Source organism: Narcine bancroftii, chromosome 13 (genome assembly GCF_036971445.1).
Source record: "Narcine bancroftii isolate sNarBan1 chromosome 13, sNarBan1.hap1, whole genome shotgun sequence".
NCBI lineage: Eukaryota > Metazoa > Chordata > Chondrichthyes > Torpediniformes > Narcinidae > Narcine > Narcine bancroftii.
Genome location: NC_091481.1, coordinates 29355024 through 29364875, shown reverse-complemented (window position 1 = coordinate 29364875; position 9852 = coordinate 29355024). Strand labels below are relative to the sequence as shown.

The window sequence follows — 9852 nt, the reverse complement described above, 5'->3', positions numbered from 1 at the left end:
CCCCCCACTCAACCTCCACCCACCCAAGAGCAGATTCCTAAGAATAAAATAGATATAGAAATAAAAGCAAGAAAAAGATAAGAGAAAGGAATGCAAAATGGACCGCTGAAAAGTGCTGCACACTCCACGGATCATACACTCATATTCTATTTAGTTTTCTTTGGAGAAGATCAATGCAGGTCTTGAGGATTAGGAAGAACACAGCTAAAAATTTACACCTGAGATTCCTTTAATTCTCTTAAATTAATTAATAAATATCTTTAATTCTTGATATCAACCTGACTCCAAGACCTTTCATTGCTATTTTTGGAGTGAGTGGACCAGTGGACTTAATTTTGACTCCATCTCCATTGCTTTTGCTTCCCTGGTTGCTTGGAGGCTCATTCTATGGTGGTGGAAAGATGTTGTTTCCTCCCCAGCAGACACAGCGGTTACTGGATTAGAGAAACTGAGGCGTTCAACTACTACAACGAGAATTAAATTTTCTTCTCCTTTGTGGCACTTTTTTCAACTATTTTCAAAATTTATAGATGGTCTTTATTGTTACTATTTAAAAAAAATCTAATAGCATCAAAATTAGTAGTTGATGCCTGACTTTGCCAGCCATTGCTCAGGTTGGGGTTATAAATTAGAATTTTTAAAAATTTTTAAAAACTATTGACATTGATTATTTTGCATTGCACCGATATTCTGAAAAATGTTTCTTTACTCTGCCAGCGATGATCTGCAGTCAGTTCACATAACTTGGTTACTTCTCAATTAACTTGGTTACTTCTCACGTAACTTGGTTACTTCTCACGTAACTTGGTTAATTCTCACGTAACTTGGTAACTTCTCACGTAACTTGGTAACTTCTCACTATACTTGGTTACTTCCCACTATACTTGGTTACTTCTCACATAACGGTTACTTCTCACTATACTTGGTTATTTCTCACGTAACTTGGTTATTTCTCACGAAACTTGGTTAATTCTCACTATACTTGGTTACTTCTCACGTAACTTGGTTACTTCTCACGTAACTTGGTAACTTCTCACTATACTTGGTAAATTCTTTCTCACATAACTTGGTTACTTCTCAATTAACTTGGTTACTTCTCACGTAACTTGGTTACTTCTCACTATACTTGGTTACTTCTCACGTAACTTGGTTACTTCTCACGTAACTTGGTTAATTCTCACGTAACTTGGTAACTTCTCACGTAACTTGGTAACTTCTCACTATACTTGGTTACTTCTCACTATACTTGGTTACTTCTCACATAACGGTTACTTCTCACTATACTTGGTTATTTCTCACGTAACTTGGCTATTTCTCACGTAACTTGGTTACTTCTCACGTAACTTGGTTACTTCTCACGTAACTTGGTTACTTCTCACGTAACTTGGTAAATTCTTTCTCACATAACTTGGTTACTTCTCACATAACTTGGTTACTTCTCACATAACTTGGTAACTTCTCACGTAACTTGGTTACTTCTCACGTAACTTGGTTACTTCTCACGTAACTTGGTTACTTCTCACGTAACTTGGTAACTTCTCACTATACTTGGTTACTTCTCACACAACTTGGTTACTTCTCACACAACTTGGTTACTTCTCACACAACTTGGTAACTTCTCACACAACTTTGTTACTTCTCACACAACTTGGTTACTTCTCACATAACATGGTTACTTCTCACATAACATGGTTTCTTCTCACATAACTTGGTTACTTCTCACATAACTTGGTAACTAATCACATAACTTGGTAACTTCTCACATAACTTGGTTACTTCTCACATAACTTGGTAACTTCTCACTATACTTGGTTACTTCTCACATAACTTGGTTACTTCTCACATAACTTGGTTACTTCTCACACAACTTGGTAACTTCTCACACAACTTGGTTACTTCTCACACAACTTGGTAACTTCTCACATAACTTGGTTACTTCTCACATAACTTGGTTACTTCTCACATAACTTGGTTACTTCTCACATGACTTGGTTACTTCTCACTATACTTGGTTACTTCTCACGTAACTTGGTTACTTCTCACGTAACTTGGTTACTTCTCACATAACTTGGTAACTTCTCACATGACTTGGTTACTTCTCACGTAACTTGGTTACTTCTCACGTAACTTGGTTACTTCTCACGTAACTTGGTTACTTCTCACATGACTTGGTTACTTCTCACGTAACTTGGTTACTTCTCACGTAACTTGGTTACTTCTCACGTAACTTGGTTACTTCTCACGTAACTTGGTTACTTCTCACGTAACTTGGTTACTTCTCACGTAACTTGGTTACTTCTCACGTAACTTGGTTACTTCTCACGTAACTTGGTAACTTCTCACATGACTTGGTTACTTCTCACATGACTTGGTTACTTCTCACGTAACTTGGTTACTTCTCACGTAACTTGGTTACTTCTCACGTAACTTGGTTACTTCTCACGTAATAAAAAATTAAAAAAATAAACTAAAAAAAACTTGGTAACTTCTCACATAACTTGGTTACTTCTCACGTAACTTGGTAACTTCTCACATAACTTGGTTACTTCTCACATAACTTGGTAACTTCTCACATGACTTGGTTACTTCTCACATGACTTGGTTACTTCTCACGTAACTTGGTTACTTCTCACGTGACTTGGTTACTTCTCACGTGACTTGGTTACTTCTCATGTAACTTGGTTACTTCTCACGTAACTTGGTTACTTCTCACGTAACTTGGTTACTTCTCACGTAACTTGGTTACTTCTCACGTAACTTGGTTACTTCTCACGGTTACTCTCACATAACTTGGTAACTTCTCACGTAACTTGGTTACTTCTCACGTAACTTGGTTACTTCTCACGTAACTTGGTTACTTCTCACGTAACTTGGTTACTTCTCACATAACTTGGTTACTTCTCACGTAACTTGGTAACTTCTCACGCAACTTGGTTACTTCTCACGTAACTTGGTTACTTCTCCCGTAACTTGGTAACTTCTCACGTAACTTGGTTACTTCTCACGTAACTTGGTTACTTCTCACGTAACTTGGTTACTTCTCACGTAACTTGGTAACTTCTCACTATACTTGGTTACTTCTCACGTAACTTGGTAACTTCTCACGTAACTTGGTAACTTCTCACGTAACTTGGTTACTTCTCACGTAACTTGGTTACTTCTCACGTAACTTTGTTACTTCTCACGTAACTTGGTAACTTATCACGTAACTTGGTTACTTCTCACTATACTTGGTTACTTCTCACGTAACTTGGTTACTTCTCACGTAACTTGGTAACTTCTCACATAACTTGGTTAGTTCTCACGTCACTTCGTTACTTCTCACTATACTTGGTTACTTCTCACGTAACTTGGTTACGTTGTGACAAATACACTCCAAATTCGAGGCTGAAAGAAACCAAGTGAAAGTGCTGCGCTTTGAACGGAAGGGGTTAATGTCTGACCTTCAGGTTTTGTGGATTCGCCTTTGGGAATAAGAGGAAAAGATCCTCCTTATTTACGTCAGAAAAGTTCGAGTCGGGGCTGGGGAACTGGGTTGAAAACCGAGTGAACATGTGGCACCAGTTATTCGGGGATAGCAGCGGCGAGAGGACGCTCAGCGCCAAGCAGTCACAAGCCCCTGGTCTGGCGCCTCCGATGAGCCTCCAGTCCAGCGATGCTCCTCTCCGTCCACGTCGTCCTGAAGTCCATCTCTTGGATCTGTTCAGCTCTTGGATAGCATTGCCCGGGAAGATTCGGGCACGGCACATGGAGCAGGGAGAGGGGTAGGCTCCCGATCATTCCCAACAAAGCCGGGCTGGACTGCGCCGGGAGAACAAGGAGCCGAGTCTCGTTATCCCTGGAATCCCCACGGAAAGTCACCGGGGGTGGGACAAAGCGCCCAGGTCGGAGGGGCTCAGCGGAAACCAACGTGCACCTCTCTCCCCCCAAATGACCTAAATGAGGAATTTGTGAAGACTCCTCCGATTTGGTCTCAGCAATTTCACAGTTGGGAGATCCCTGCTGCCCACGCCCCTCCGTGTGAAGGCAGGACTATGGTGGCAGCATGCTGGCCAGGAAGAGCATCATCCCCGAGGAGTATGTCCTGGCCCGCATCGCGGCCGAGAATGTCCGGCAGCCCCGCTACACCGTGCGTCCGCGCCAGCCTCGCTTCATCGACAAGAACGGGGCTTGCAACGCGGCGCACAAGAACATCCGGGAGCAGGGTCGCTTCCTGCAGGATGTCTTCACCACGCTGGTGGACCTGAAGTGGCGATACACCCTCTTCATCTTCACCATGTCCTTCCTCTGCAGTTGGCTCCTCTTCGCCATGATCTGGTGGCTGGTGGTGTTCGCCCACGGGGACCTGGACCCCGCCAGGAGCCCGTCCTTCGAGCCGTGCGTCACCAAGGTGAGATCGTTCACCTCGGCCTTCCTCTTCTCCATCGAGGTGCAGGTCACCATCGGGTTCGGCGGCCGGATGATGACCGAGGAGTGCCCCATGGCCATCACCGTGCTCATCGCGCAGAACATCTCGGGGCTGATCATCAACGCCGTCATGCTGGGCTGCATCTTCATGAAGACCGCCCAGGCTCACCGGCGAGCCGAGACCCTGATCTTCAGCCGGCACGCCGTGGTCGGCCTGAGGAACGGCAAACTCTGCTTCATGTTCCGGGTGGGCGACCTGAGGAAGAGCATGATCATCAGCGCCTCGGTCAGGATGCAGCTGGTGAAGAAGACCAGCACCGCCGAGGGCGAGGTCATCCCCATCCACCAGATCGACCTGCTGGTGGACAACCCCATCGAGAGCAACACCATCTTCCTGGTGGCGCCGCTCACCGTCTGCCACGTGATGGACAAGAGGAGCCCCCTGTACGAGATCGCGGCCAGCGACCTGCAGAGCCAGAACCTGGAGGTGATCGTCATCCTGGAAGGGGTGGTGGAGACCACCGGCATCACCACGCAGGCCCGCACCTCCTACATCGCCGAGGAGATCTTGTGGGGCCACCGCTTCGTCCCCATCGTGACGGAGGAGGACGGCATCTACTCGGTGGACTATTCCAAGTTCGGCAACAGGGTGAAAGTGGCGACTCCTCGCTGCAGCGCCCGGGAGCTGGACGAGAAACCGTCCATCCTGATCCAAACCCTGCAGAAGAGCGAACTCTCGCACCAGAACTCGCTGAGGAAGCGCAGCTCCATGCGGCGGAACAACTCCATGAGGAGGAACAACTCCTCGCTGCTGGTCCCCAAGGTCCAATTCCTTCCGCCCGAAGACAGCCCGGACGCTGCTGAGACCGAGGTTCATTGATGCAAGGAGACACGGCGGTGATTCCTTCCTTGGACGGGATCATACGCGGACCCTGCACCTTGCGCTGGAAACTTTGGAATTCCCTTTCCAGCCCGTTCAATTGAAGCATTATTGAACCGAGAAGGATTCTTTAATCTCGATTCAGCACCCCCCTCCTGTCGTAGAGTACTATCATGTAGTACTGCATCCATTTACTGGATGCTTGCTCTCTGTTGGCAGCTCACACATTAGAATTGAGCAACCGATTTGTTTAGTTCGTTGCATTTCTTCCTGAAGCTTAGTATTAATAACACTGGCAAGGACGGTAATTGCATTTGATAGCTGAAAAATGGTTGTTTGAAATAATTCTTCCAGTAAAGTCAAGAATATAAACTTGAACGCGTTTAAAAAATACAGCAGTCCTTAAATCAGTTCATTAAATCGGGTCTGGAGAATTGAATTGTTTAAGTTACACTGATGGTGGGTTGGGATTGTTCTAACATTGCAGTGACTTTCTCTCTCCACTGCTACCCTTGAAATGAGACGGTACTTCCTAACCACTAAGCCACTTCAATGTTAGTTTCAGATTGTTTGGGACTATTTTTTTTAAACTCTTCCCTACTTCAGTCGTTTCAAATCACAATCCTAAACCTAATCTGCTGACCGATGGTAATCCCTGCTTTTCCATAAGACTTCTTGTCATGTTACTTCATATCAAAGGCATGAGTGAGCAGGAAACATGAACAGGATCCACATGACCTCTCGCCCTTGAGGAAGTCGTGGGGTCAGAGTGGAATTTTCTAAAGTTTGTTTCTTTGTTGGCCTGGATTTAATTCCCAGTCCAGAGATGATTGTAAACTCTGGGCTGACACTTCAGAGGTTCAGTAGCACTGATGGGGGGTATTTTCCTTCAGGCGAGTTTACATCTGCCTTTTCAAATAGATTTAAACACACCGCATTATTATTCTGAAGAAAAGTCATCCTCATGACCTGGCCGATATTTATTTCTTAATTGCATGTGAATTAAAATACAAATTATGTAATAGTTTGGATATTTGAGGGATCTTGCAAAAGGCTGTCATGTTTTCACCACCTATATACTTCATCGGTTGTGAATTGCTTTAGGCAGCTTCTGAGGTCATGAAAAGAACAATGTGACTTCCCTTTATTTGCACTGCAAAATTCATAACATCCTACTGCTAATTGTGCTCAGTTACACTGAGTTTTGAGGTTTTTTTTGTGGTTTCATTGTATAAAGGACCAGAATGAAAGTATCATTCTCCTGTCTGGAATCACCGCATTAGCTGCTCATATCTGTAATTATTTGGATCAGTGGCATAGCTAGAGGGGGAGCCACTGCTCCCCCTGCACACATTATTCATAAGTGGCACCTTTTCAACAATTTTTAATCCATCCAATGGCGCCATGGCTCCCACTCCCCCTCCCCCCAAGTCTGTCATCACTTCCACCTGTGGTCTGACACCAAAGCCACCCCCACCCCCACTGAAAAATCACTGCAGCCCACATTCAACGACTGCCTCACCATCTGGCCCACACATAGTAAAAGGTTGCTTTAAAAATGTATAATGATTTTAAAATTATTTGGTGTGCATCGTGGCACCTTTTTTATGTGCTTGCTCCCCCTAATGTTAAAACCTGGTTACGCCCCTGACCTGGATCACAAGTAGGGGGTCTATCTCCGTTGCCCTCATACTCTAGGGTGCATTATCAAGGTATGGGTAGTAACTGGGCTTCAGGACATGCAGGTGGAGAATTGCCATTGATTGGTGTTGACAGCTGGAAAAGTGGGGTTTGAACTGCTCGCAGTCTGAGCTGTCACACACCCACACACCAATCCTACACAAACTCTACTTTATTCTCCCCACATTTCCATCTATGTTTCCTGACTCCACCCCTCATCTGTACACCAGGGTTTATTTACAGTACCAAATGAACCTAGTAGCTAACATGTCTTCAGGAGTTTTTAAATATAATTTTAATGATACACCAGGGTAGAAGGACGTTCTAGCTCATGATACCCCCGCCACCCAATTACAACCAATTAAGGTACTAACCCCGTACATTTTGGAGGGTGGGAGGAAACTGTGCCTCTGGAGAAAACCTCAGCAGGTCACGGTGAGAACGTGCAGACTCCTTACAGACAGCACTGGGTTCGAATCTAGTCACTGGGGGTGTAATAGCATTGCAATTTGGGAGGAAATGAGCACTCACACAGTCAGAGGGAGGTCATGCAAATTCCTCACTGATAGCACTAGAGGTCAGGATCCAACTGGGTCAGTCTCAGATGTGTGTAGCAGGTCAACACTGATGACGAGTTTTTAAAATATAAGAAAAATCAGCAACATTAGAAAACTACTGACTAAAGTAACTAATTAAATAGATCATTCAAACAATAAACATAAACCAAGAGCTCATAAAATCTGAAAATTTACAAAACAAAATATTCTTTCAAAAGTAACATTTTTACTCTACAGCCTCTTATTCCCTTGGGTCTACTACAATCCCTACAGGATAGAGTGTGGTTCTAGAGTTAAGGAGAAATATGGTATGGAGAAAGGTCCTTTGGACCATCAAAACCATTTGCCTTAATTCTGTTTTTTACCCTGTCCGTTGTCTCTCGAATATAAACTGGGGAATCCCAGGTAGACTGGGCCCTGATGCTCAACTTCATGGGCCATCCAGATCTCTCAGTAAGTCGCCACCTTCTGTGTTTTCGGGACAGTTTTATAGCCCAATGAAAGTCAACTGAATTCTCTTAGCAGTGAAAACTGAAATTCCAAAATGTTTAACATTTATTTGCTTGGCTAATAAATGATCCACTTTGCAAAATTTATACGTGGAGAATGTTAAATCTCAATAAATTAGCATTGATCATTTTAAAATATCCAGAAAGTTAATCCCATCCAGCTGGATGGCATAAAGATCAACTTCTATGGTTTCTGTCTCTCCCCTTCCTCTATCCTTATTTTTTTAACTCTGTCTCTCTTTCTCTTCCCCTCTCTTCTTTCCTCCTGCTCTGCATTTACAAAGCCACCCCCTTCCACCAATCAATTCTCACTTTTCCTCTCCTGTGTTCTTATTCATGTCCAATCATCAGTGTTTGTCTGTTGGCCTGTGCACCTCTGCACCTCCCCCAGTGCTTTCTCCCCACCCACCCCCCCCCCCCCTCCCGTCTCCCCTGCCTTATTATTCAGTCAGCTACCTGTTATTCTCTCATACCTTGAGGAAGGGCTCAGGGCCGAAACGTTCACTATCTTTATCTCTAAGAGTCCTGCTGAGTTCCTCCAGAATTTTTTGTGTTTTAGCTAAAGAGTAAAGGAGCTAACATTGTCTGTAAAGATTACCAGATCCTTTCAATGTTTCACCAAATGCTGGCACAATCTCACGCTCTGGGAGCGAGCAGCAATGTTTTTAATGTAACATTAACTATGGAAAGATATATGAATAGAAAGTTTTAGATGGATATAAAAAAATGCAGGTAAATGAGACTAGCCCAGAATGCCAACTCGGTCAATGTGGACAAGTTGGGCCAATGGACCTGTTATGTGCTGTTTAACGCAATAATTCTATGACTATAAATGCCAAGTAAATATTTAAGTCCTGTAAAATGAGTGAAGGAAATAATATCGACTGAGTGTAAATGGTGTGAAGAGAACCTCATAAGCCTTAATATTACACTGTGCCACAGCTGGTTGAACTGCTGCCTCAGCTCAAGTGATCCAGGTTAAATTCTGACCTCATGATCTGTCTGTGGTTTGAGCACTTTCTCTTTCTCCTCAGCTATTCCATGGCCCTTGGTAGATTAATTGGCCACTGTAAATTACCCTTAGAGTGTTGGTGAGTGGTAAAGTGTGTGTGTGTGAGGCGGGGGGGGGGGGGTGGGAGGGAGAGGTGGGTAAGAGGGGAAAATGAGTGAGGATTGAGATCCTCTTTCAGCCAACGTAGACTCAATGCACTCAAATGATCTTCAATATCACATGGAATTGCAGTAAATTAATGATGTCACATCAGATAAGACCTTAATATTTTGTCTGCTGAATTCCAAACAGCAGAAATTCTGCTGAAGCTAGATGCAGATGAAAAGACCTCTGCTCTTTTGTTCATACAGGCATGCATGGAGTGCAGCTTTGTTGAAGAGTCATTTAAAAGTGAAGTGTGTGATGTAGAGGACTCATTATCAGTCTTAGTACTTATAAGATTAAACTTGATATTGTTATGGAATTTTAAATAAACATTTCCAGTAAACAAGTTTTGGATCTTTATTTAAACAATGATTTTTCTTACAGCACTTGCTGCTTTAGGAGACTTTATTTGAGTTGCTGATTTGAAGAAGAGAGTCTTGAATTTATATAATGCATGCCACAACCTCAAAGACGCACAAACCCTTGATAGCTTAGAAATGAATTTATTATTGTAGTGTAGGAACTACGCTGTCAAATTCACATAGCAAACACCATTCACAACAATGAAAAAGTTACTTATTGGGGATAATCGTCAGAACACACGGGAGGACAGCGTTCATATAGGTCCTTGAAGTGTTTTCTTTACCCGACATACTAGTTCTC

General features: G+C 43.6%; 1 pseudogene; it reads left to right on the top strand.

Annotated features, from left to right (window-relative positions):
- The first annotated feature begins 3526 nt into the window (after positions 1–3526).
- LOC138749061 (ATP-sensitive inward rectifier potassium channel 8 pseudogene) lies at positions 3527–9535 on the top strand (annotated as a pseudogene).
- Positions 9536–9852: the final 317 nt, after the last annotated feature.